The sequence below is a fragment of the Coturnix japonica genome, chromosome 12, assembly GCF_054131305.1.
Source record: "Coturnix japonica strain WE chromosome 12, WE-NBRP24, whole genome shotgun sequence".
NCBI classification, from domain to species: domain Eukaryota; kingdom Metazoa; phylum Chordata; class Aves; order Galliformes; family Phasianidae; genus Coturnix; species Coturnix japonica.
Window position 1 is genome coordinate 11,950,429 of NC_140674.1, and position 24,347 is coordinate 11,974,775.

The 24,347-nt window shown below is 37.5% G+C and overlaps 1 protein-coding gene across 1 annotated transcript in view; it reads right to left on the reverse strand.

The window, feature by feature from the left end:
• Nucleotides 1-24,347, reverse strand: part of LOC107318292 (uncharacterized) — a 163,425-nt gene that overhangs the window by 133,711 nt on the left and 5,367 nt on the right. Inside the window, exons 2-5 of the mRNA XM_085513561.1 lie at nt 16,663-23,357; nt 11,422-11,567; nt 3,180-3,306; nt 368-552 (exon numbers count right to left, since the gene is read on the reverse strand). The gene's annotated coding sequence lies outside the window, so the exon portion shown is untranslated. The remainder of the gene's footprint in view (nt 1-367; nt 553-3,179; nt 3,307-11,421; nt 11,568-16,662; nt 23,358-24,347) is intronic.

Genomic DNA, 24,347 nt, shown 5'->3' on the forward strand with positions numbered 1-24,347 from the left:
AATATTTCTAAGTCTAAGCCTGTGCAATTTGAAGCAGGATTTGGCCCTTCAGATAATAAGCAAAATGTGCCACCCTTAAAAGTACCGGCAAAAAGCGACTAAACACAGAGAGCATCATTCACAGATCTGATCCACATCTATGAATTTAAACAACCCAAATCTCACTCCAAAACTTAGATATTTTAAACCAGGGAAATTAAGAACAGCTCAGTGATTCACACTGTTTTGTGAGGGATGAGATTTTTTCAGCCTTCCTGCCTCACCTTGCTTAATGGGAAATTCCAATAGAATCCACACAAACACTCTCCAAGTGTGTAAAATCCCATGCCTGTGTCCAGAGGAGTTTGTGTTGGTGACCCTCGCTCACCTGTACTCTTTGAACTCTATGTTTGCAGGTGGTCCTCCTGGCTGTACTCCATTTGCAATTCAACCAGTAGGGTGCAGGGGGGAGAGCTGGGAGCCCCAGTTCCTCCCCCCTACAGCACTGTCAGACTTGCACAGAGTCTAAGTCACCCTCATGCCACTCATGCTTCCACAGGGCATATCCATTTCCTGAAAGATGCAACAAATTTCAAAGGCTGGAAGGGTTCAATCTACTCTCATTATTTAACACAAAATATTATAGTCATGAAAAAATTTGTCTAAATTCTGGGCTCAGGTAGGTAATGACATCTACTAAGACCATTTAGAAAAAGAAAAACCAACAAACAAAACTGCCAACTCAAATATGTCTGCATTTGTTCAAGTAGAATGATGACAGTCACCAATGTACACACACATTTTATGACCTTTTGTTCACAAAGGTCTCGAGAATCTATGTGAAGATATGATGCTAATCATTTATGAATGCCTGCCCCTTCTAAGCTTTACATTTGTAGACCCAAGCAACTCTGGGACTGTTACCCAAGCTAGATTAGAAGGTCGGGTCCATACTACCTGAGCCATGTAATGTCATTTTTCTCTGCTCAATCCAGAATAGATTTTCCCTTCATCAGGAAGAAGAGCTGTTTAACTCTGTCAACAACATATTTCCATGTAAATCATAAATTAGAAAGAAAGACACCACTGGAATGCCCACAGGAAAGCAGCAGACTGAGGACTTTCACACTTCAAACAAAAAAAAATCAGTTTTGCAAAAAAATACTAACCAAAACCCTCTCTCATCTGTAGGTCTAGACTCAGCAGATCATTAGTTAGGTAAAGATATTTGAATCATTAACAGCTCCTTGGTAAGATGTTTCCCACAAGGCTAATGATGCTCTAAGTCACTTTTGTTTCTTTTCTTCAGCTTTCCTCTCTCCAAGTTAAAACTCATGAAAAACAAAATAGTGCTGCTGAGCTCTGTGGCACAATGGAGTAGGAGTGTGGCACCCTAAGGCCTGACAGTATAATAATGTTACCAAGAGAGTGGGGCAGGGAAACATTCCCATGATGGCTTGGCAGGGTTACAACACTACTTGGCGTGTATGAAGGTAGCTTCAGATCTATGAATACTGCATAGTCAGATATTCTGTTCTGTGATCTTAATTAATATTCCAGATGGGGAAAAAAGTATAAATATTTCTGCACTTTAATTGCAGTGGTTTTAAACAAATTTAAATACTTGGATATATCATCTAGTAGGCTTTAAGAGATGAAACATCACATGGCAAACACCAACAAAGAAAGAGTACAACTATCTCCCTTTACTGTCTGTGCTGCCCTAAACACAGGGATGATTCCTACCCTTTAAAATTTGATAAAAGCGACTGCATTGGGAAATGCAAAACTTGTTCACATAACTCAGTCAGGTTTTGCAGAGAAAGTCTAAACCTAAACACATGACTAGAGTGGTTTTCAGTGAGTGTTGTGGCCAAAAATATAGAAAGTGATCATTCTTTGGAGGGAAACAGTACAAAAGATCAAGGCAGTTTCCTAGGTTGCCTGGATAAAATCCAGGCCAACTCCCAGTTGTTTGGATCTCTGTTTACCCTTGCAAATCAAAGGAGACAGTTCACCGGAGAATCCATTGGTTCACTATGTTTCAGAATGTTATTTCAGCTGGAGACTCAATGGACAAACTTTGAGCAGTTCTGCAGCTGCAAACGTGTATAATACATCAGGTTTTTAATGACAAAGTGGCAATGTATCCTTGAGACATTATATTGAGGTGGTATTTCTGTGTTATATACAGATGATCAGAGTAAGAAAATAATAGTTTTCTATTGTCTGAATTCCTGTTGAATGAAAGAGCTCATTTCTCTGCCTCTACATGAAGAAAAACAAGGTATTTTTCCAGCATTTGGCACCAAAATAGTATTTTTTAGAATTATTCTAGTTATGGTCCCATCTGTATCCCATTCCACCGGTACTGCAAAAAGGAAAGAGAAACGAAACTGCACAGTAACAGAAGAAGGACAAGCAGACAAAACCCCATACTCTTAGTATTTCCATCTCTCATTTATGAAAACAGATTTCTAAATATAATCTTGTTTGAGAGGCTGCTCTTCACTTGTGATGAGAAAGCACTGGTGGAATCATAGTTTGAGCACATTTCTAATTCACGTTTGCAAGCCAGTATCACCTAAATTACAGTTCTATGACGTGCTCTTAGGAAATGAAGGTTATGCACAGTGAAACTTGATTTTAATTGGGAATGTAGTAGTCAGGCTAGATAGGAAATTTATTCACTGAGGAAAACTTGCTTTTAAAAGTCACACTGTCTAAAGGAACAGATAGCGCACTATCTTTTAGACAATTCTATCACAGGCCTTAATAGTAGTCAGTAGGTAACTAGCAGCTTTTTGCAATGAAATAAACATTACCCCATTTAGGGTAGATTACAAACAGACCTCAGTCACTATAGCACAACCCTCTCTGTTTCTGAACCATCTCTTGAGCTACAACTTCCATACTTTTAAATAGTTAAACTCTTTCTCCATAAAAAAATTTGACTGCTGCTACATTAAAGCCTTTGTGTTGCCACGTTGTATCAACTTGTGGCACACATGCAGAACTAAGTTTCACCAGGCTGGAGCCAAGTAAATAGGTGATATTAGTGTCAGTACTGATGGTTTTGTGATCTTGGTGAAAATATACTGAGCTTAGAACTAAAAATACGAAGTGCCTCCTGAATATCAAAGAATTACTTTATTATAAGGAAGAAATATAGCCTAGTGCTTAACAAAACCTGCTCTTACCCTTCATCCAGTAGTTCCTGCATCTCTCTGTATAGATGGATCTTCAGTCTTCTCAAAACAACAATCACACAAGTGAATTTTCCAGGAACTTTTCAAGCCAGCACAAAATTATTTTTCCAAAGTTATCCTGAGGAAAATGTATAAAAAGGTTTTAGTGCTGTATAAAATTTCACACCTAGGAGAAGAAAACAAACATGTTCAATTGAAAATCAACTATTTTACTGATATGGTAAGGTATGTTCAATGCTTTGCTCAGCTGGCTGGGGGTGGGTCACCTGCAGAGGAGTTTGGAGGGTCTCTCTAAGAACTGGGAAGTTAGGATTAGAAATGCGTCTGACTTAAGAGAGGGTTTTAAGCAATTAGCTCCACAAGTGAACAAAAGTGAAGCACAAAGAGGCACTAATGGGAAGAGATCATTAATGCAATCCATCCACATTCTCCATCTATATGCTCATTACCTGCTGACAACAGCAGTAGGATTTGCCCATACGAGGAAATGGACCAAAATAGCTGTTGCAGAATAAGCTATTCTTCAATAGCCTTCTGTTTGTCCCTGTGTGGACACTGTAGGAATAATTAGCACACTTATTCTGCTCTAGAATAATCAGTGCACTAATTATTCCAGACTAAAGTATCCTTTATTCCAAAACACTTTGTCCACAAGGGGAGCTATTGTGAAGTAGCTGTGCTCACTGCTCCATTTCCATGTGTAAGGACGTGCTCTGTGCTGCCAGAATAACTGCATCCTTGGACTGTAGGAGCAAAGCAAATTACAGGCAAGTTTTGACTCTCTCAGAATTCGTGCTGATTTGCTGAAGGAAGTGAATATATGGGGTTGTTGTGAAAGCAGAATTCAGCTGTGTATGGCAGTCAATGAGCTCCTCTTTCACAAGCTTTTCCATTATAAAAACTTTTCAGTCACATTTGAATCCAAATTTATTTAATGGCTGTAGCATACAGAAGGGTGACAGGGCAGATAAGACAGTTCCGTTCTTTTGCAAAGTGCTGAAACTGGATAAGCATATTGTATAATTAGCTAACTTGATGGGGTAGATTTATCCAGTCTACCTATCAAGAAACACCACTGGTAGAGCCATTATTCATGACACAAGGCAATTAAATTGAAGACCAATATGCCCTGAGAGTGACCCCACAAAGCATTTCAAATACTTTTAAATACAGGAAGGAAATGCTGGTGTTAGGTTTTACTAAACTGGGAGGAGAATCCCAATGCCTTGGCCTACTCTCCTCTAAGCCTTTCAACATCACAGAGTACAACCAAAGGCAGATTCAAATTTGCAACCTTTTCTTTTAAATTCTCTTTCTACTTGGTGAAATTTGACACAAGATATTTGCATGCAGTAAATAATATTCTGATTCTGTGTTTTGTATAGTTTGCATTGTCTCAACATCCATCCCCTACCTTTGTCTCACCAAAATAAAAACAAATGCTGTTTAGGATGAATTTCAAAATAAATGGCATTATTGTTCAGCACATATTTTCAGTAGTTACAAGATGTTATCTGTTAGGGTTTTCCTGAACTCTACACTGTCTAAGCTCCAAGCTGTTGTCTGATATTTCTCAAAAGAGATTCATCACCTCGAAGCTTTCAACCCTTCTCACAGTATTATTTTGCAATTCATTCATCAGAGTTTGATCTAGAATTGTATTTACTCCAAGATACAATCTTTGCCATTACCTGTCCCAAATTTATTGTAACAAACCGTTATGCAATCTGTTGGAAACTGACTAAATTACACTGACTTTTACCATACTGTATGCCAAGAGTTCTGCATAGAAAAAAATGTTATAGAAGAGATCCTTAGTCGAAGAAAATACAATACATCTGTAGCTCCAAAAAGCTCTGCTGATGGATTACCAAAATGAGAGAGCAAATTTGATTTGTGAAAAATATCATCTATTCTATTTAATGCTCATAAGATGGCTTTTAGTTGCTACCGATTCCCATAATAAGTTTTTTCTCAATTAGAGATTCTGTTCATTTACAAGATGGATGCAATTAGAAACACAAGATATTCTGTACTCTTCGCTAAGTCTGTTATTATCCTGTGCTTCTCATGTAGCAGTTCAACCCTGAATTGAACTAAATTATGAGTTAAGAACTGAAAACAGTGCCACTTTTACTTCTTTTGCTGCCCATTACTTTATAAATAAATACTTCAAATTACAAAATTGTTCCAGAAGAAATAGGAATTACGTTGAAAGTACCCCACTGCTGCTGTAACAGTTTCAGATTTATTGAAACGTTCTCACTGTATTACAATAGCTCCTGCTGTTTTACCTGGACTACAGCAATCCCAGACTGCCGACTTGTAGTTGTTTTTGTTTTTTTTTTTAATATTTCAAACCATCTGGGATGAAAACCAAAACCAACATTCTTCTATCTTCAAGTTTTTGATTGGAATCAGAGTGGAAATGCCAAGATGAAATTTTAAAATGTCCCTTTCACATTTCTAATAGGTTGGCTAAAAGCCACACAGTGACATTTCAGTTTTGCACTTATCCCTGATTTTAAAGGACCTAATTTTATTATATCTGTATTTATTAAGGCCATCATAAGCTGTACATGGGGAGACATTCTTCCCCAACAGCAGCTATCCTACAGCTAGAGGTGTGCTCTTACAGTTATTCTTATCAGGAGACTTCACATCAAATTTATTGATCTTACTTTCATAATCATTTTAGTGAGCATTTACTGTTGCATGAAAGCATGCTGAAGTTTCAAATGTTCACATAATTTTACTATCCTATTGCTTTAGCATGGGATCATTCTTATTTCTTTTTGGACAGACAAAGAATTTTAAAATGAAAGATATGTGACAACCCACCTCTTTCCTTATGTACATACAAATCTCTGTGCTCAAACTGTGCCACAAATTTAGAATACTTTGTTTTAAATTGCCTCCTCTCTCCGCCCTCCCATACACATTTACGTGCATATACCCATTTAAAATGCACATCAAAATTCTAGATTACAAACATTACAGACTATAGCAGTTCTATTCACCACTGCTTCACAGATAACAAAATATAACAAAAATATAAAGTAGTAAAGGTTCTAGGGTGAAGAAAGGTACCAACTTTGGTTTTACTTAATAAATAAGTCCAGAGCTCCTTCTGGTGCATCAAGGCTAAGTTACAGCATTACTACTATTTAATTCTTTGCTATTTGTTAAGCACTCTTACAAAGTAGGCATGGAAGAGAGAAAACTAGCTGGAAGCACTTTCTTTTTAATCTAAGCCACCATCTAGTAACCTGAAGTCAAAAACTACCCACTCATTATAATTGCCTGATTGAGGTTAGAGGATTATTTACTGGTTAAAACTGGTTGCAAAAAATAAGTAAGACACCTAAAATGGTACTTGGAGATAGTTCCAAAACAACCTAAACAACACCAAATTGTCTGTCTCACCAGTTGTTCACAAGGAGAAAAACTATCTGGAACGCACCAAATTCTCTCTTTTTATTTTCATTCTTGACAAACTGTTTTTTCATGAAGACAATGGCAGGCAAACCAACTGCCAGATGGTGAGCTCAAGCAAACACATTTAACAGCACCTGAAATTAAAAGTCCTTGACTTCTGGAAAACAGTAAAACAAAATCAATGAAATGGACAACTGCAAAGAGGATCCACAAAGGTGATCACTGTGCAAGCTGAGATCAGAAGAAAAAGGCCCAGGAAAGCAATTTAGGCTGTGAATTTTGTTATAAATTACATATGCAGAGCGAGTCCTGAAAATAGGCAGCTTTTCATGCCAGGGGAACAGTGAGCTTTGTGTATAAAATTTATACTGAATCTGTCGGAGATATTTTTGCTATGACAATATTTATTTGTTTGTTTGTTTTTGACATTATTGCCACTGTTCTTCACCGATGCTCCATTTCCAAAGCATTATAGAAAGCTTTCTACATTCCATCCCTTGCCACCTTTGCAGATGCATTCACAGTGTTACGCATTACTGAAATTAGCCCTTCATGAGATCCTGGCAGTTTAGAACAGCCTCAAGCAGAGAAAGAGATAAACACATATTTGTATAACTATGAAATGCCTCAGTTGAAGGTAAGCAAAGAAATTAGACTTGGAGAGTTCATAAGGGGAATGCAGATCATAAAATCAACAGACTCCCTGAGATAAAAATAATGACCAAGCACTTCCAGCCTGCAACACACTGAAGATTGTACAAAATGAGCTTGGCAAAGCACAATACACAAAACAGTCATTTGCAAACATCACACCATGCTCGAATCAGGGAACTATTCCATATAACCTCACAGATTCCGGATTTGTTTTATGGTAGACTCACAATGAATTTCCAAGTGCACAGACCCTAACACAACCTCTGCTTACAAGTTAGGCTCCTTTACTCTTTGGGTTTCTTCCTTAAACCCAGCTTCTTGCCTAAGATTTAGAAGGTTTTGAGACTTCTCTGTTGTAATAATGGGATTTTCCTTTTCATCACTCAAAGGTAAACTATGCCTTTGAAAAACAGCAATTTCAGTAGCATGACTCCAGACATTCGCTTGTTTAACCAAAATATTCAGTCTTTGGAAAATCATGTGGTCCTAGCCACACACACATCTGTTTTGAAGCGGTTACTGAAATTAACAGATGCAACTTAAAGAAACATCTAGATTGTGTCAGTATGAAGTCTGAGAAAGAGATAAGCCTTCAGAGGTTCATAGAGGAATCCAGGTTTTGTCTCTGAAATGTTAGAGGAAAAATATTCTCTCTGGATACTCTGTAGCCAGTGATTGTAGAGGTTGGTTGTAGCAGCTATTTCTGGTTCCAGTTATCAAACTAAATGGACTTGCAAAATAAAATGGATTATTGTACACACTTTGTTTGATTATAGATCTAAGAAGCAAATACCTTGTAAAATTACATTCTTCTCTTTGACACCTAATACTGCATATAATTATGTGAACAGTCCAAATTGAAGATCAGCTATGTCCAGATGTCCCACAGATTTGTTACTACCAGAGAGTAAGGAAGCAACAAGGTTTTTTGCTATGCCCTTCTTCTACAGCACACAAGTTCAGAAGGACAGATGAGGTGAGCAGGACCGTGGCTGAAATTTACCCAAAGTTTTTGGCCACCAGAGCTGGCTGCCTATACAGACAGAAAGATTTTTCATCCCCTGAAGTGGTGCAGCAAAGGGAAGACTTCTCTGGGCTGCCAGGACCCCTAGGAGGGCTTTTGAATTTTGAGGCATGATTCCTCAAGGCAATATGACTGAAGGGATGTGGCTCCCTCCAGTGCAGGGTTCTGCTTAAATGCAACACTGAGTTCTGGAAAAAGATATTAACTCATTCCTCATTTGAGCTGCCAAATATACCAGGAATACCTGGCAGCAGCTCCCTGCCATGCTGCCAACCATTCTAGGTACACAGCCGGCTAAACCCAGTGATTTCAGGAGAACTCAGAGGATTCACAGCACAGCAGCAGTAGCTATGGATGAACAAAAACATTTGATTTCTTTGCACAAATGCCTGTCCCAAAGTGGAGGGAAGCCCACAAAGGCACAAACCTGCAGTGTTAACAACTGTCCTCAATGGCCCAAACCAAAGCTTAACTCTCTCTTGATATATTAGAGAATTAAACAGCTGATACCAAGCAATTGCCTCTCCTATTCTCAGAATGCTTTATGTTCACGTCACAAGCAATCCTGCAAAGCCTTGATAGGTATATTCATTATTTATGGTCTGCCATAATTATATTGAGCACTTATATCTTAGCCTGCAGGAGGCAGTGTCATGTGCAGAAAACAGAACTTGTCAACACTAATGAATATTTGCAGAGAATTTTGAAAAACTATCATTTCCCTTAAAAAGAAAAAAAAAGAAAAGCAGAACGGCAAGAAGTTTAGTAAGAACTTCTGGTCCTGGATAAAACTGAGGAAGGGTGCCATACAATTTAAACATGAACTTTTATGCAGAAGATTTCCACTTAGTATAGTGGGACCTTTACCCCTCTATGAAAAGAAAGGTTTTGCTAGAGCATTTTGTTAGCATTAGTTAAGACAAAAGGTGAAAGCCGGAGGCCAGACAATTTTCCTGTTGAATACACTGCATTAAACAGCACTGTTACAGTAAATACCCAAATCACCAATCATGAAATCCTGGCCTCCTCTAAGTTTCTCTAGAAACAACCACAAGGTCCAAATGGACCATGATTTCACTCCAGATGTTCTGGGATTTGAAGTGCCAATATGTCAGCGGACAGGACCATGACAGTGTTAGAGCTCTGTCTTGTGATCTAAGAGCTAAGGACACTGTTTTGTCTCAACCTTCTTCCATGTTTTGGGCAAGTAATAATAATCTAATTCCTCTGCAGCTCAGATATCATCAGGTAAAACAGATCTCCACTGTATGAACACGCCTCTCCCAAAGGATAACACAAGATGCTTGAGTCTGAGACAATACAAGATAACATAATGCTCTTGCTATGAAAACTCTTGTGTCATAGCACCCAGCTTGACTGAGGAAGAGAACAAAAAAAAAAAAAAAAAAAAAAAGAAGAAAGATTTACAGCTTTTTGTTAAAATTTACAACAATCTCCATTATTTGTGGAAAGGTGAAGTTTAGCATATCTTAAAGAAGATGTGTAAATTTGAATACCAGTACCAAAAGAAGTGAGCTTTGGTGAGTCACTCTGCTTACAGGATTCAGTGGGATCTTTCAAATCTCCATGCAGCACATCTGAATTCTAACTCAGAGACTGGCTGCAAATGGCAGTCGTGGGGTAGTTACAGGGCTATATTCTCTTCCAGATTTTTCCACACCTCATAAGTCTGGGCCTTCTTTCAGCCCCTGCATGTGCTGTTTCCCTGCTCTTAGTTCTTTGACCACTCTCAGACAATTTAGCTACCACCCACTACCATATAATACCATATAAATGGCTTCAATTTAACATTATAAAATTTTAACACTATAAATTTGGATGTAGATCTCTCTTGGCATTTTTACTAATGCAATTTCCAGAACTGAAAATAAGCTTATCCTATAAACAGCAAGATTGCTATTGTTGTATAAAAATGCAATGTATAATCTGCAGGGATTATAGAAGGAAACAAATGTTAAGGTCCAGCAGTGCAAGAAGGCAGAGGTTCAGAGAGCATGGTACCCTACGACTGTGGTAGAAATGATGCACACCAAGAAACTGGCAATACCAGTAAGTCTTCAAATCTAAATGGCTCAGCTTTGAACTGAATTAGGAGAGAGAGATCTGATAAAACAGACACTCAGCAAAGGCTGTGTAGGGAATACCAGACTTAAAGTTTCAGCTTTTTGAAAGTCTGCTAATTTGCGTTTGTTGGCACAATGAAAGGTTGGGCATGAAAAGATATTTAGAACTTAAAAGCTAGAACTGGACTGTCTACATTTCATTCTCTATTAACCATCAGTGAGCGTTCTGCACAGACGCAACCCATGAAACTAATAATAGAGTGAAATTAATTAGATGACTATTTCAATCATGGGGTTTTCTTGACATTTTCTACCAAAGGAATGCAGCTCAAGCAGTTTGTAACTGACAGCAATGCCATGAAATTGCACTACAGCCTTGATAATTATCCTCTTCATTATTTTTATAATATATAAAGAGATAAAGTACAACACATCCCTTTCATTTCATAATAGTATGCAGTATAATGGAAGTAGCTGAAGGAGGATGTTTGTCTTACAATGCTACAGTTTAAATCTAGTGACAAGGAAAGAAGTATCACATTAATGATTCACAGAGGAAAACACTACAAGCAGCCATCCATTATATAATTATTCTGTGCAGTCTATAAACTTATGGGATAAATATATACCTCAAACTTTTGTACTTTCCTTTTTCCTTAATTTTATAGGAATACCAATGACAACTCACCAGAAAGAACAAAATATATTAATCTCATTTTTATAAATCTCTTTCTTAAAAACTAGTGTCAAGGCTTTTTTAAGAAGACTGATGACAGAGAAACGGTCGTTTCTTTTTCATCCAGCAGAGACAAATACTCTATACAAGCCCAGATAATGAATACAAGCTGAAACAGTCCCTTTTGTTGCAGATGGAGACATGAAAGGACCAAAGATCTCATCATATACGTGGGATCCTCCAAAATAATGTCTCCTATTTATTTCCACAGAAATTAAACAGATACAAAGAGCACAATAACACTATTTGATAGACCCAATTCTCAGCTACAAAAATACTATTTTTCAACATAGTCACCATTAGTAGCTGAATCGTGTGGACAAGCTGATGGAGATGCTCTTCATTGTGTGGTGTGACAGCTGTGCGTGGCCATCCAGAACATGATTTGTCTTTCACATCACTGTCCCTGAGCAGAACGTCATGTCATTCCTTTGGTGTGACACCTATAAAAGAGATTTATTCTTTTTATTTTAGCGTAATCAACATTAGCTTAAGCAGAATGTTCTTATCCTAATAACATAATGACATTCACTTTCCTCTGTAGATTGCAGTATCCAGTAGAAGAACTGGATTCCACAGCTGCAGAATGTAGCCTAGGTTCATATTTGCCACAGTTTAAATACATTAACTTCAAGGATTTATTTAGGCTCTTTTTTTATTTTCTACTATCTTCATGGAATGCCTGTATGTGGGCACCAAACTACCTGCCATATCAGTCACTTTTCTCAGAGGTTTTGCCCTATTCAAGTTTTAAATGAATTAGTTAAAACTTTGTGGGGATAAAAATTGGCTGTTTGCCCAGGTGTTATATGAATTATGCTTTTTCAAGTAAAGCTCTTATCAAATACAATTGACAACTGCAGTAGTTTCCAGTGACAGAGCAGAAGACATCATTTAAGTGTGCCTGAAGTCAAATACATCACTAGGGTAAAATGTTTTGCTGTTCTAAAACACATTATATCTATTCAAGAACATTCCATACAGTCACATACCTACTCCAAGCAGAACTTTTCATTGTTTTGCAATGGATCAGAACAGACAATTACATTTTAAGGTATACAAAGAATAAGACAATACTCCACAGCTTTCGAGCCTGAAGAACAAAAGGCCTGTATTAACCTTAAGTGCAAAGAAAGGGGAGATGACAAAATGGGGGAAGGGGTGTGGAAGGAAAGCAAGAGAAATTATTAGATCTTTGAAGTAAACCAAGGTCAAAAGTTTCCTCTTAAGAGTATATGGGCAATGTGAACTTACCCAGGAAGCTACCTCACAAGGTAAACATGCTCAGAAGACAAGTCCTTGGAAACATTCACAGTGTCAAAGGTTGAAATGAACAAAGTTGCGACTGGTTTGGGATGTCTCGCCTTTGAAACGTTCAAACTTGCTTAATTTTTGGAGGCATTTCCAGTGATGCCACTTAATTATGCATACACTGTTTTCATTTGCTCAAACTGCAGTTATTATTTTCACTTCTTCTTTGCTAATTCAATAGGTTATTAAGCATACAAAATTTCTGAAGTGCATATATAGAACATAAATTAAGTCTATTCACACGAATCTCTGTCAAGCTCGAATACCTAAGTACCTAGACAGCACCTACAAGTAGAAAAGAAACAAAGAGGAATTTTCTAAAAATGAGATCTTGAAGGATCACAAGGCATACAGCAGACACACTATCAGATTTCTTCATACGGAAGCACTGCAGCAACAGTGTTGTTTCTTCAAAGAAGCAGCCCCTCAACAACATAAAAATATACAGATTTTCAAACACAGTGAAATATTTTCTAATATGAACATCCTAAAAAGGGGAAATCAATAAATGGCATGAAAAACTTCAAAGACGGACCTCCTGTCAATGACAGAGGTTCTTCAGCGATGTAAAGTCTTTGAAGAAGGACTCCCAGTGCTGGGAAACCTTTGAAGTGACAGAAAGCAGACATTTATAATTACAGAAAGGTGCGGTGTCCAGCAGAGATAGTAAAAAGATATAACTGGGGTCTGTGTGGGGGAGGTTGAGCGGTGGCTTGGGCCCTGAGTGACCCTGTCCACCCGAAGCCTAAAAGCCTGCAAGGTCAACTCTATATCCATATGAAAGAGACAATTTGTGAAATGGAGAGGTGGGCAGGACTTAAGACACAACATTAATGCAGGTTTCACACTTCCAACATTTGTTGATTAAACAAGGCATCTCTCTCTTTTCTCACCACCCCAGATTCCAGCATAAACATCAGCACACAACCCGCTTTTGCTTTGCAGCTTATAATTCCCCCAAGGGGACAGCTGGGCTCATTTTGCCCATTAGCTTGGAAACCAGCTTGCACTATGAAGTTGGGTATTCAGATTTACCAATATTTTTCCTCTATGGTTTTCAATGTGGGTATCACTCCTTTCCGAAATTCCTACTTACCCCTTTCCCTACTTTCTGATAAAACAATGTAGAAATACAGAGAAATTAAAAATGATATTCTGGAAGAAACTTACACATGGATTCTGGAGGTGTTTGAATTTTTGGCAACTTGAAAGGGAAAATATCAAAGTGAAATTCATAGGAATGGATTTTTGGCTTCTTCTCAAACTGTAAGGTATTTTTGGAGTAGCCCATGTTATGCCAAGTGCAGGCTGAAAACCAGTCATTTTAGCATGGCATCGAGCTCAGTAGTGGGTCCAGTAAACAGAGTAAAAACATGTCGTGGTTGTTCCTATTCTTCCTATCTCCACAGCCTCTGGCTGTCTAAAGCACAGGTCCAGTTCTCTTGGTTCTTCCTCAAAGATCACATAGCTCTATCTACGTATTTATTTTTAACCCTTTCCTTTTCTGTGACATGCTAAAAGTAAATCCATTGTAGGAAAATGCTGGTGTCTGATGCAAACCAGGACCTTCCAGAAAGCTGAAACAAAAGGCAAGCAAACAAATCAGCCACCTCATTTTCATTAACTCAGTCTTTCTTGTACAGCTGGCCCACTATCAGGCAGAAGGACTGCTTACAGAGGGCTGAAAGAGGTCCTCCATTCAAGGCATCTATACTTTCCTGCCCTGGTGTGAGAAGGACTCCAGAGCCATATCCTATAGCTGTGCCTGTGAGCCTTAAGTCCATATAGGCAGGAAAAAAATTGTGCTATTGAGAAGGAAAAAATGGTTTCTTTATCTTTGTGCTTCCCTGCAGGCTTGTATACTTGAGTACTCATAAACAAAGGGTGGTAGAGATCCTTTTAGCACTGAAATGAACACAAGGACCTGGATGCTTGGTAACTTTTACAGGTTCATGGCATCTGCAGATCTCAAATCCAGTGACTAACACAGTTTATTACTGGGAAAACTGAGATCCTGGACTGACATTCAGGCAGGCTCTATAGAAAAATCTTAAAACCTTAGCAGAGATACCAAAGTTTAGTGCTGCTGGAAATTCAGGGTAGACAGGGAGACCTTCAGTCTCAGGTTAAGGTCAGAACTAGATAAAATAATATCACAGTCCAACACAGTCTTTAGAGAATTGCTGAAGGTTATTTTTGTTGAACTCTTTTGATCCTTTTTTCTTTTTTTTTCTTTTTTTTTTTTGCTGGTCAGACAGCAACTATGCAATTAGGATAACTAAATGCAATAACAGTTTTAAGAAAGCGCTATGGAGAAAAATGTAAACTATAGAACATATAAAAGCACTGTATTTGTTTTCTCATGCATCATCAATTTAGTTTTTCTTCTATTCAGGAGGTTGGCCTGAAGGAAATAAGAGAGAGGAAATCACAAAGATTATTATCTTTTTATAACTATCTTTCTAAAAGTTATGGCATCAGCTACACAATTTGCCTAGTAAAAAGAGAAAAAAAAGTACTAAATACCAATGGAGAGACCGTATGGAAACTCAGAAGGCAATTAACATGCAGACAAAAATTTTAAGAGTAGTGATGAAATTAAGTATTGTTGCCAGAAGATGTTTACTACTTAAAATATCTTCCAGGTCTTTCAAGATATTGCTTGGAGGATTTGGCATGACAAAGAAAGCAGATGTCAGATAACACATAACACATCAAGAAACCAATAATATATTCTAAGCTTAAGAGTCCTGCTGGTGATATGGGACAAATCTATGCCTGGGCAATTTGAAAGAGCTCTTAAATAAAACAAAATCAAAACAAATTCAGTTGTTATTTTTGAAGTATCTGTACACTATGTAAATTTGGTGCTACAGAAATTTAGACTGCAGACAGGATGAACTCAACAAAAACTGTATATACAGTGGAAATTGTTTTCTGAAGTGCAGTGCTCACTAGTTGCATAATATGCACTGGTAAGATTTGAACAACTGAAGTTTGGGTACACAGCACTGTTTATACTGTCTGTTTAAAGTCAATACTTTCATAAAATATGCAACTTAAACTCACAGCTGGACATCATTACAGAAGGAGGTTGGAAATGTAAAGGCCTTTCCAAACTGAGAAGCAAGGAGATCTTCCTCACGGCAGCTGCATGATAATCCTGCATACTTTGCAACACCACATTCACCGTGTTCTAGCATGTGAAATTATGTGCAAAGATCTGCTCATATTGTTATCTGTCTTTTCTCTTTTTCTTTCCTGTCACTGAGATCCCTTAGTAGTTGTTGCTCATTCTCACAGCCTAGATCCTAGACTTCTAAGAGCAGATGCTTTCCCCCTCCAAAGTAAAGTGAGGATGAGCTCCATGCTGAGGGTTTGAATTGTAGCACCGCTTCTTGGACAACAGCAGAAGTCATTGCACAGCACTTTTGGTAATGCTTTACTTACAAATGAGACTAAAGTAAAACAAAATTAACTTTCATTTTCATGTTAATGCACTAATTACACCCACATGATTATCCTTGTAGCATGGTAAAAAAAGAAAAAAGAAAAAGGATCTACATGAATATCCATAAAAGAACCTATAGTAAGTATAAAATAAAACACAAGCAGTAGTATGATTTATGATGGGGAGGTTGAAATACACATTACAAATATTTCTGGCTATAGAAAGGCATTAAGGTGAGTGACTGCTATCACTTATCTTAGAGATAAAAGGAACTTAGAAAAGAGACAGTAAGGTACTTAGAAAAGAGACAGTAAGGTAGCAGATAGGACAATATACCTTTTCCAAGCATTGAAAGGAAAAATAAATAAATAAATCAGATTTAGCCGTGGCCTCAGAGTTAGGAGAAAGAAGAAAAAAGAATGACCAAAAGTTATATTTAGTTGATATACTCTTCCCCTCCCCCCCCCCCCCCCCCCCGAATGTAAATGATAATAAGTTCAGTGAGTTTGCCAAGATGTCATCTTTGTCATATTCCTTTTTGCTGTTCTTTCCTTATATTTTGCCTGAGAACACAAGAAACAGATTTATGAAAAATGTATGCTGTTGTCAAGTACATACAAGTAATTTCTGTGAAGTGTTAACTAAGAAGGACTTACCTGCCAAAATGTAAGTATATGTTTGTTTTTAAGCACTTTTTATTTTCATTCTTCTGTGGGAATCATCAAAATATGATAATGTATTGTTTAAATTCTAAACTTCAAATATAATAAACTAACCTGAGACAGGACCAATGCTGAGAACTCAGTAATTCTTCTTATACCCATTGGATATCAGGTACCTTTCGAGCTCCCAAATGCCTTTCAGATCCTAGATATAGCTCAAAGACACACAAAGAAAAGACTTTTACTTTCTTTTCAAATATCCATCAACAGATTGCTTACTTCATTAAGTAGCCTTTCCCAAACTGTGCTGTGCATAACGATAACTTCAAATGTTGTATTAGCAGCTGACAGCACAAACCTATAAAAACAAACCAACAAACCCAACACAACAATCAACCAAACAAAAAACCCTACAAGCACTCTGAAACTTCTTCAAAACAGATTCAGGAATTGTATTCACTTCTGTTCTGTCTGGTAACATTTATACGCAGTTCCCATAAAGTTTTGGTTTTGTTTGTTTTTAATTTTTTTTTTAATAAATACTAAGGGCAAAGGTCAGACCTCTAACATTCTTCATGCAGCAGACAGTAAAAAGGAGGCAACCCACCGCTCCAACTAGTGCACTATACAATAGCCTTATCCTGCAAGAAGTGATGCATGTGTCACTAATTATGAAACTAATTTTTATCAATACCTAAATCTAAGTAGACTAAATCTACTTTTGACTAATAGTTTACTAAAATTGGCCTGATACATGAAACCTAACACAAAGAAAAGAACAGAAGTAAACACAGAACAGAAAATGCTAATCAATACAGCTGAAATAAACTTTCACTGTTTCTGGGTTGGTTACATTCTGAATGTCCTTTGTGAAAGGAAATTGTGTTAATTCAAAGCAAAAGCCAAGGGAAAGGGTAAGACTAAAGATCACAGCTTCAAGACATCCTGGTCTTTCTATGCAACACCTAGGAAATGGATACTTGGTTTATTCAGTAGTGAAAATGCAGCAAATAAAAGCCTCACACCCACAGAAGGAACTAGACAAGAGACAAAACACAATCTGACTAGTGGTTGAGGTACGTGCTACGCTAGACTTTATAAAAACTAGAATAGATTTGAAGCACGTCTCCAATATGCGGATTTTTGCACGCATCTTCAGTGTTACTGAGGGCTCAGTTCCAGGGCTAAAGATGGCTCTATGTCCCCAGGGTATCTCACCACATGGAGGTGGCACCAAAGGTACAGGATACATAGGAACCAGGATGTTCAACTTTCTGTGCTGTAGGCATGTGGCTACAGCTCCCTCCAAAATCAGAGTGCGGCCATCACATAATGAAAGCCTGAATCCTACATCATGCATGAGTCAAATCACAGCCAGGCACACACTGATGTCCTGCAGCTCAGAGAGCTTCTTGTGCTCATTCTGTGTGTTAGTGTCAACTGCCCTTCCTTGGGCATGTTGGGGTGGGCACAGACCCTAACAATTAGACTGTGTTAGCTACTGGGGTGAGAAGGGTTCTCTGTGACTCAAGGCAAAATGAATTCAATTCCCACAGCTGCTAAATGACAAAGACTTCAGAGTCTATCCTTCTTCACTTTGAAGGATAGCAGGACACAGAACAGGAGGGGAAGAGGTGAACCTTATCGTAAAGAAAGGACAGCTGCTCAGAGTCCCACCTCCACTATTTTTTTGTAAAGGGAAACCACATGGTCCAAAAGCTACAGGGAAAAAAAAGGAAAGAAACAAGGCAGTAGAAGATTGTCCTTACTTCTATATGGTCTAGGTTCTTTGCAAACAACAGGAATTGTTATGTTGCAGGAAAACCGAACAACTAGCAGGAGCCCTCCTGCAGAAATCAAGGCCTGGACTGCATAGATCGTCGACCTTGTCTGATTTTCAAGGGCATTTTTCTAAGTTGTTTTGCAAACTGTGTTATCTCAAATTTTGTGACAGCATCAGCCTAAAATGCAAAGCACAAAAATCAGATGCCTCCGAGACTGTTCAACTTTCTTTTTGATTTCCTTACCAATATTATAATACAATATATAGAGGGACTATTAGAGCATTCAGAATTAATCTATTCAAATTGTTATTGTTTGGAAAGCATGCATTTTTCTGAGAATCACCAACCACTCATACCCATAAACTATGCACTGTATGGAAGGTTGGATAACATCAAAGGAAGCAGATCCTTTTCAGTAATATATTGTATTCCGTAAATCAGCTTGAAAGGTATTTTTCAGCTCATTTTGATTTTTATGCTTCCTTTTTCCTGCTGCTTGATGTAAAACTGACAAAGTAAAACTGACAATAAGCAGCAGAGAGATGCAAGCTTCCTAGTACAGAAAAGTAAACATTCCTCTTAACAGATGGAGTCATTTTCACTTTTATTATCATTAAAAAACTTCAAAACTCAGTGCAAGTGAAAAGAGCCAACAAGCCAGCAGTGTACTCCTGGAGGCTGCTTTGCAGCTAGATTTTACAGTGAGCTGTACATTATCTTTAGACAATCATGTAAGACAGTATCACCTCTACGTATAGCATAACCTTGAAGAATATGGTCCAATACTTTGTGTAGGACTGCAGTAATTTGACTATGAAGGATAAGACAGCCTACTTAATTTGAGTCACTTTGCTGTTATCACCAAAAAGCCAATACTTGCCACAGCAACACTGGACTGCAGTTATTGCCTGCTTTCTGGAACTTCATTTCCCATGTAAAAACCATGCAGAGTGCAGACGACAATCAGAGAGCAAACATCTAGTTTGAAAAAGGACTGTAACACATACATGGCCACTGCTGAAGGGGAGAGAAAAAACACCTCCTTGGGAAACAAGTCCTTGAAGGACACCTAATGCCTGAGTTGGCAAAGCTGTGAGCCAGACTGTATTTGCAATGCAAGACAAACACCAAAACATCCATAGGATCAATCGTTTCCCATTCCAGTTTTTAATGAATCTTCCCCATGTAAATCTTCCCTGCCCTTTTAACCATCACAGAAAGGCTTGCTATTCTCAGCAATCTATGGGCATATATTACAAATATTTTTTATATTATAAAGTTACACATGTTACTGCAAGCAGCATCACACACTGAGGAGGTCATTCTTTCTGTTAGGAAAAATAAAGTAAATTCATCCAATCTTGTGCTGTCTTCAGTGCATTTAGCTTTTTTTTTTTTCTGTTCTAAGAACATCCAGCATTTAGGAACATCTCACATAAATTATTTTGGAGAGGAATACACATGATGAACCACAAGGGTTTTAAACTACAGCTACATTTCCAGAGTCATTGAAGCTGGCCCACATTTAGATGTAAAAACTCCATGTACAATGTTTCCTTCAAATTTTCTCTGTTATTTTATACACTCAAGTAGCTGGTGGTAAATTGTAAACACTGCTAAAACCTGCAGAGATCTTTTTATAAAGAGTTTAAAAAGTCATTTCAGATTTAAGCCAATGGGTTGTTAATTTACTTCAGCATTTGGGAGCTGTAAAACTGTAACTACAGCATTTTATTTTCACATATATAGCTTGTAGATTTTACTCAGCATAAAAAGGGTTTTGTTTTCACAACTTTTTTTGCTCAACATCTCTTTTAGCTACAGACCCATTTGTGAGAGCATTTTCTTTGTCTGAAATGGGCAGCAATTTAATTTTCTTTTTGTTTCTTTAATGTATCGGCAGAATCAGATGCTGTGAATGAGTAAGGAATAATAATAAATAATATTCAGAGAAAATTACAGATATAAAGAGTAAATAACTCCATGTTATAGAGGACTAATATAATGGGATCACTCAGAAACTATCAGGATCATTAATGAAATTAAAGTGTAACCCATACTAATTTAAAAATTCAGTTAAAGGCAATGTATAAAATTACTTAATGTCAAGGGAAAATATATATAAATTATGAAAATAATTATTACAGAGCTCTTTCTGGAAAGTACCCATTTACACAAGCCTAAAATCACCCATTGAGTTTATTTGCATTGATAGACTATATTATCGAATAGAAAATTATTAAGTGAAATGACTTGGTTCCATTTACTTGTAAATACAGCTAAAACACAAATAAAGATACAAATATATTTTTACTGTTTTCCTTGAATTAGCTCCATCTGATTTTCATGATAAATAGTTTTGAATTAATTCAATTTTCTGAAATACATACTCTTATACACGTATCTACAGCACAGATTAACTGAGGACACAGTGGAGTCATGAGGGGGTGACAGCAGCACATAGAAAAGGCTGAATTGCTGCTGGGTTATTTGAGCTCCTGTCCATCAAATATTGCACACTTATATCAGAGTCAGAAAGATTTGAAAAACTAATACGATTACCTAGTCACCTAATCACCACCATACCACTAACCTGTGTCCCTCAGTGCCATATCTACATGGTTATTGAAAACCTCCAAGGAGGGTGACTTTACCACCTCCCTGGGCATCCATCCACTCCCCATATGTACACTTACAAAGCAAATACAACCACCTCAGATTCACAAAGTTTTCTGTTCAAACATCAGCAATATTTGTCAACAAAACGTATAAAACCTAGCAAATATTTTGTTATCATGCTCTAAAAGGAGGACGGCAGATGGTTAAACTCTAAGAAGGGGCTTGAAAATCTGCTACCAGTGAGAGACTGAAACAGCTGAGATTATTAATACAAATTGGGATCACAAGGTGACATCTCAAATCCATGTCTGTCTTCACAGATCTTCACTGGAATCGGGATTTCACCCACAATTTGTGGGACCTTAAGAAGAAAAGTTTGTAGACAGTGGTAGGAGAAGTTATTTTATAGGAGTCATTGCATATCTGAAGCCACAAAAACCTTATTTGTCATACACCTGCACGATTTCCCTGCCATTAGAAGTTTGTCATTAAAATTCAGGTGTCTTTGCTAAGCTTGTGTATTTAGAACAAAAGAAAAAGTGATTCAAATGGAGACAGCAGGCCAAATTCTATGCCATGGTTTTGAGAATGCTGGAGCAAATTGTTTCAGTCATTTCTCTAAGATATAGAATTCAATGCTGGTAATTAATTCCTAAATAGGTATTCACTGTGGTTCACTGACTGTCAAATTTTAAATCCTGAGAAGTTTCCTGGCGGTATTTTTTCCCTGTTTGCCTCACGTCCTGAACAGTCCTGACACTGACATTACACTTGATTGATACTTGATACTGACAAGTGCGGAAGAATTGAAGTTGGCAGAAAAGAACTTGGACACCATAACTCTTGGAGGTTTTAACAGACTTGGTCCAGTGTAGACATACTGCATGAGGTAAACAGCTCCTGCATGTACCATGCACCAAGATGATCACAAATGACATTTGCTGTCAGTGACAACCTCTCTGGCCACTACTACAGTCCTTACATAACTACAGTGAGTTACCAAAACATTACAAGCCCCAGCTGCTACAAGTCAATAAGAAGGTAAAAATCTTAAGTAGCTCATTGTCCAGGATTTCAAAGTTGGAACAGTAAAACTACAACCTGAATTCAGATATAAATGACAAATTACTGTGATTAATATCCTTCAGATCTCCAGTTAGACTGTATGAAGACTCTTCAAATATAACTGAACATACTCCTGCACAGTCATAGTGCTATTAAAACATTTAGTCATAATGGTCATGATCCTGCAAGTGCAATTAATTTGGTCCAGTTTGTGAAAAGAAGCAAGAGCTGAGACAGTTTTTTGCTTTTCGTTTTTTGTTGTTTCAGGTGACCTGATGATTTATTTCCAAATCTGGAACAGTCAGTGCCTTTCTTTTAAAAACAAACTAGGGAAATATGTGACTTTAAAGGCAAAAACACATCTGCAGAAAGACTTTGCTAGATGTATTTCTCCCTTATTCTATTCGAGATGATCAAACAGTAGTCTTTCTTTTATTCAATGGCTCTCTTATACCCACCGTATTCAATTACATTTAACATACTTTAAAGCTACACACAAAAGGTGAGACAGAGGAAATAAAAGGACAGAAATAATCCTTAAATAAAATAACAAGTTACTAGCACAATTTTATACATATATGCACATTCTGAGCTAAATCGTTCTTTTCCCCTATTAATTTAGTCATATCAGTTACCAAGTGTAGTCTGCCTTTTTGCCAGCATATGACCCTAACCCAGTTTTTTAAATGTTTCACCAATCCAATTAGAAATAAAGGATGCAATAAGGGAGAGACAAAAGGAAAACCAATACCACGTTTTCTCTGCAACATGTAAATTTCATTAGAAAGAAAACCAGCACAATACTGCACTTCAAGCATTCAAAATGTAGCAGTGCCAAACACCAAATACAAAACTAAGACTGTCAGGTAAATCCCATCACCTCCAGCCCGTGACACAGAGAGCAAGCAGAACAGGAGTCTAACAGCAAATGTTTTCTTTGTTCACAGATTGAGCTATTCATTACCAGCACTCAACTCAACTCACACTTGCTTTTTTTGCTCTTTCTGCTTTTGCTATGTCCCCGAGCAACATTAGCAGTGTCTCTCTGCATAATGCTTTGGCCTTTCATCTTGTTCCCTTGCTGCCCCTGGCCCAGCTACAGACAAGTCCTGTCCAACTGTCCATATGTGTAAGGGAAGTACACTCTTACCTAACACACAATTTGCCTTTTTCACTGTGGAGTCCCAAAGGTTTCAGATGTTTTGAGTTTCCCCAGTGTCTTCTATTCGTTCTGCATTGCCAGGTAGTTACCAGAGGCTGCTTGCTTTGAAATCTCTGCCTCAACAGCATCACATTAGGAGAATATTAGCTGTGGTGTTTAGTAATAGACTAAAAGCAGACCTGAGAACAGAAAAATATGAAAAGGGACAGAGTTTATTAAAACTAATAGAAAAATAGGCATTGCCTTTTAAAATAATTTAAGTCACATAGACCTCAGAAGGAATCGAGACCTCATCAGCTAGAAGGGTATAAAGTTTGGTTTAACTTGAGTGAACAGCAAGCAGCACTACACTGAACTGCTCTCTTAACTGAGATCCAGGAAGACTGTGCCTTAATTCGCAAACTTCTGAGTTCTCTGATTTGTGCATTAAACCCTTGTAAGTGTAATGTTGAACGTATGAAGGAAACCACATAGTTTTCCATTGCAAGTTATTTTACTTCACAAATTTTCCACCAGGGGGAAAATTCTGGGGCTTGAAAGGTCAAGACAACATTTTATCCTAAAGAGTTAGTCAATCAGTAGTTGAAAGGCATAATTAATTAGTAGTAAGTTATTTAATTTCAGAAGAAACAGGGATAAAGTAAGTCAGAATAAATGAAATAAATGAAGAGAAATAAAATCCAGTGAATGCATCACAGGTACACAAATGAGACCATTTATCATATGGTGGGCTCACTTGAAACCAAACCAAAATGAACCAGCAGAAAAGAAATCCAAAGCAAAGAAATACCTGAATAAAAAGTAAAGAAGCAAAATATAAAATAACAGCTGCAAAAATTATTGTGTGCTACTTCATCAAAATTAACATTCTAATAATAACATTATTATATATGTAACACAAGAATGATTAGCACATTTGCAACAGAGCAAAACAGACAAGAACTCTCTTCTTTCTGCTCCAACAGTATCAAAATAACTTAGAATAATACTGTTTACAGATCTTAATGTGAGTACAGGATGTCAAGTATTGCTAAGCCTCACTGTAAAGCTGCCTGCCTTCTTTTTTGTCTGTGTCTCATCCATCCCAGACTTTCTTCTCTGCCCCAGCCCACAACTACTGCTGCTTTACTACCAGCAAGACTCCAGCACATCCTGACCCCAGGATTTTA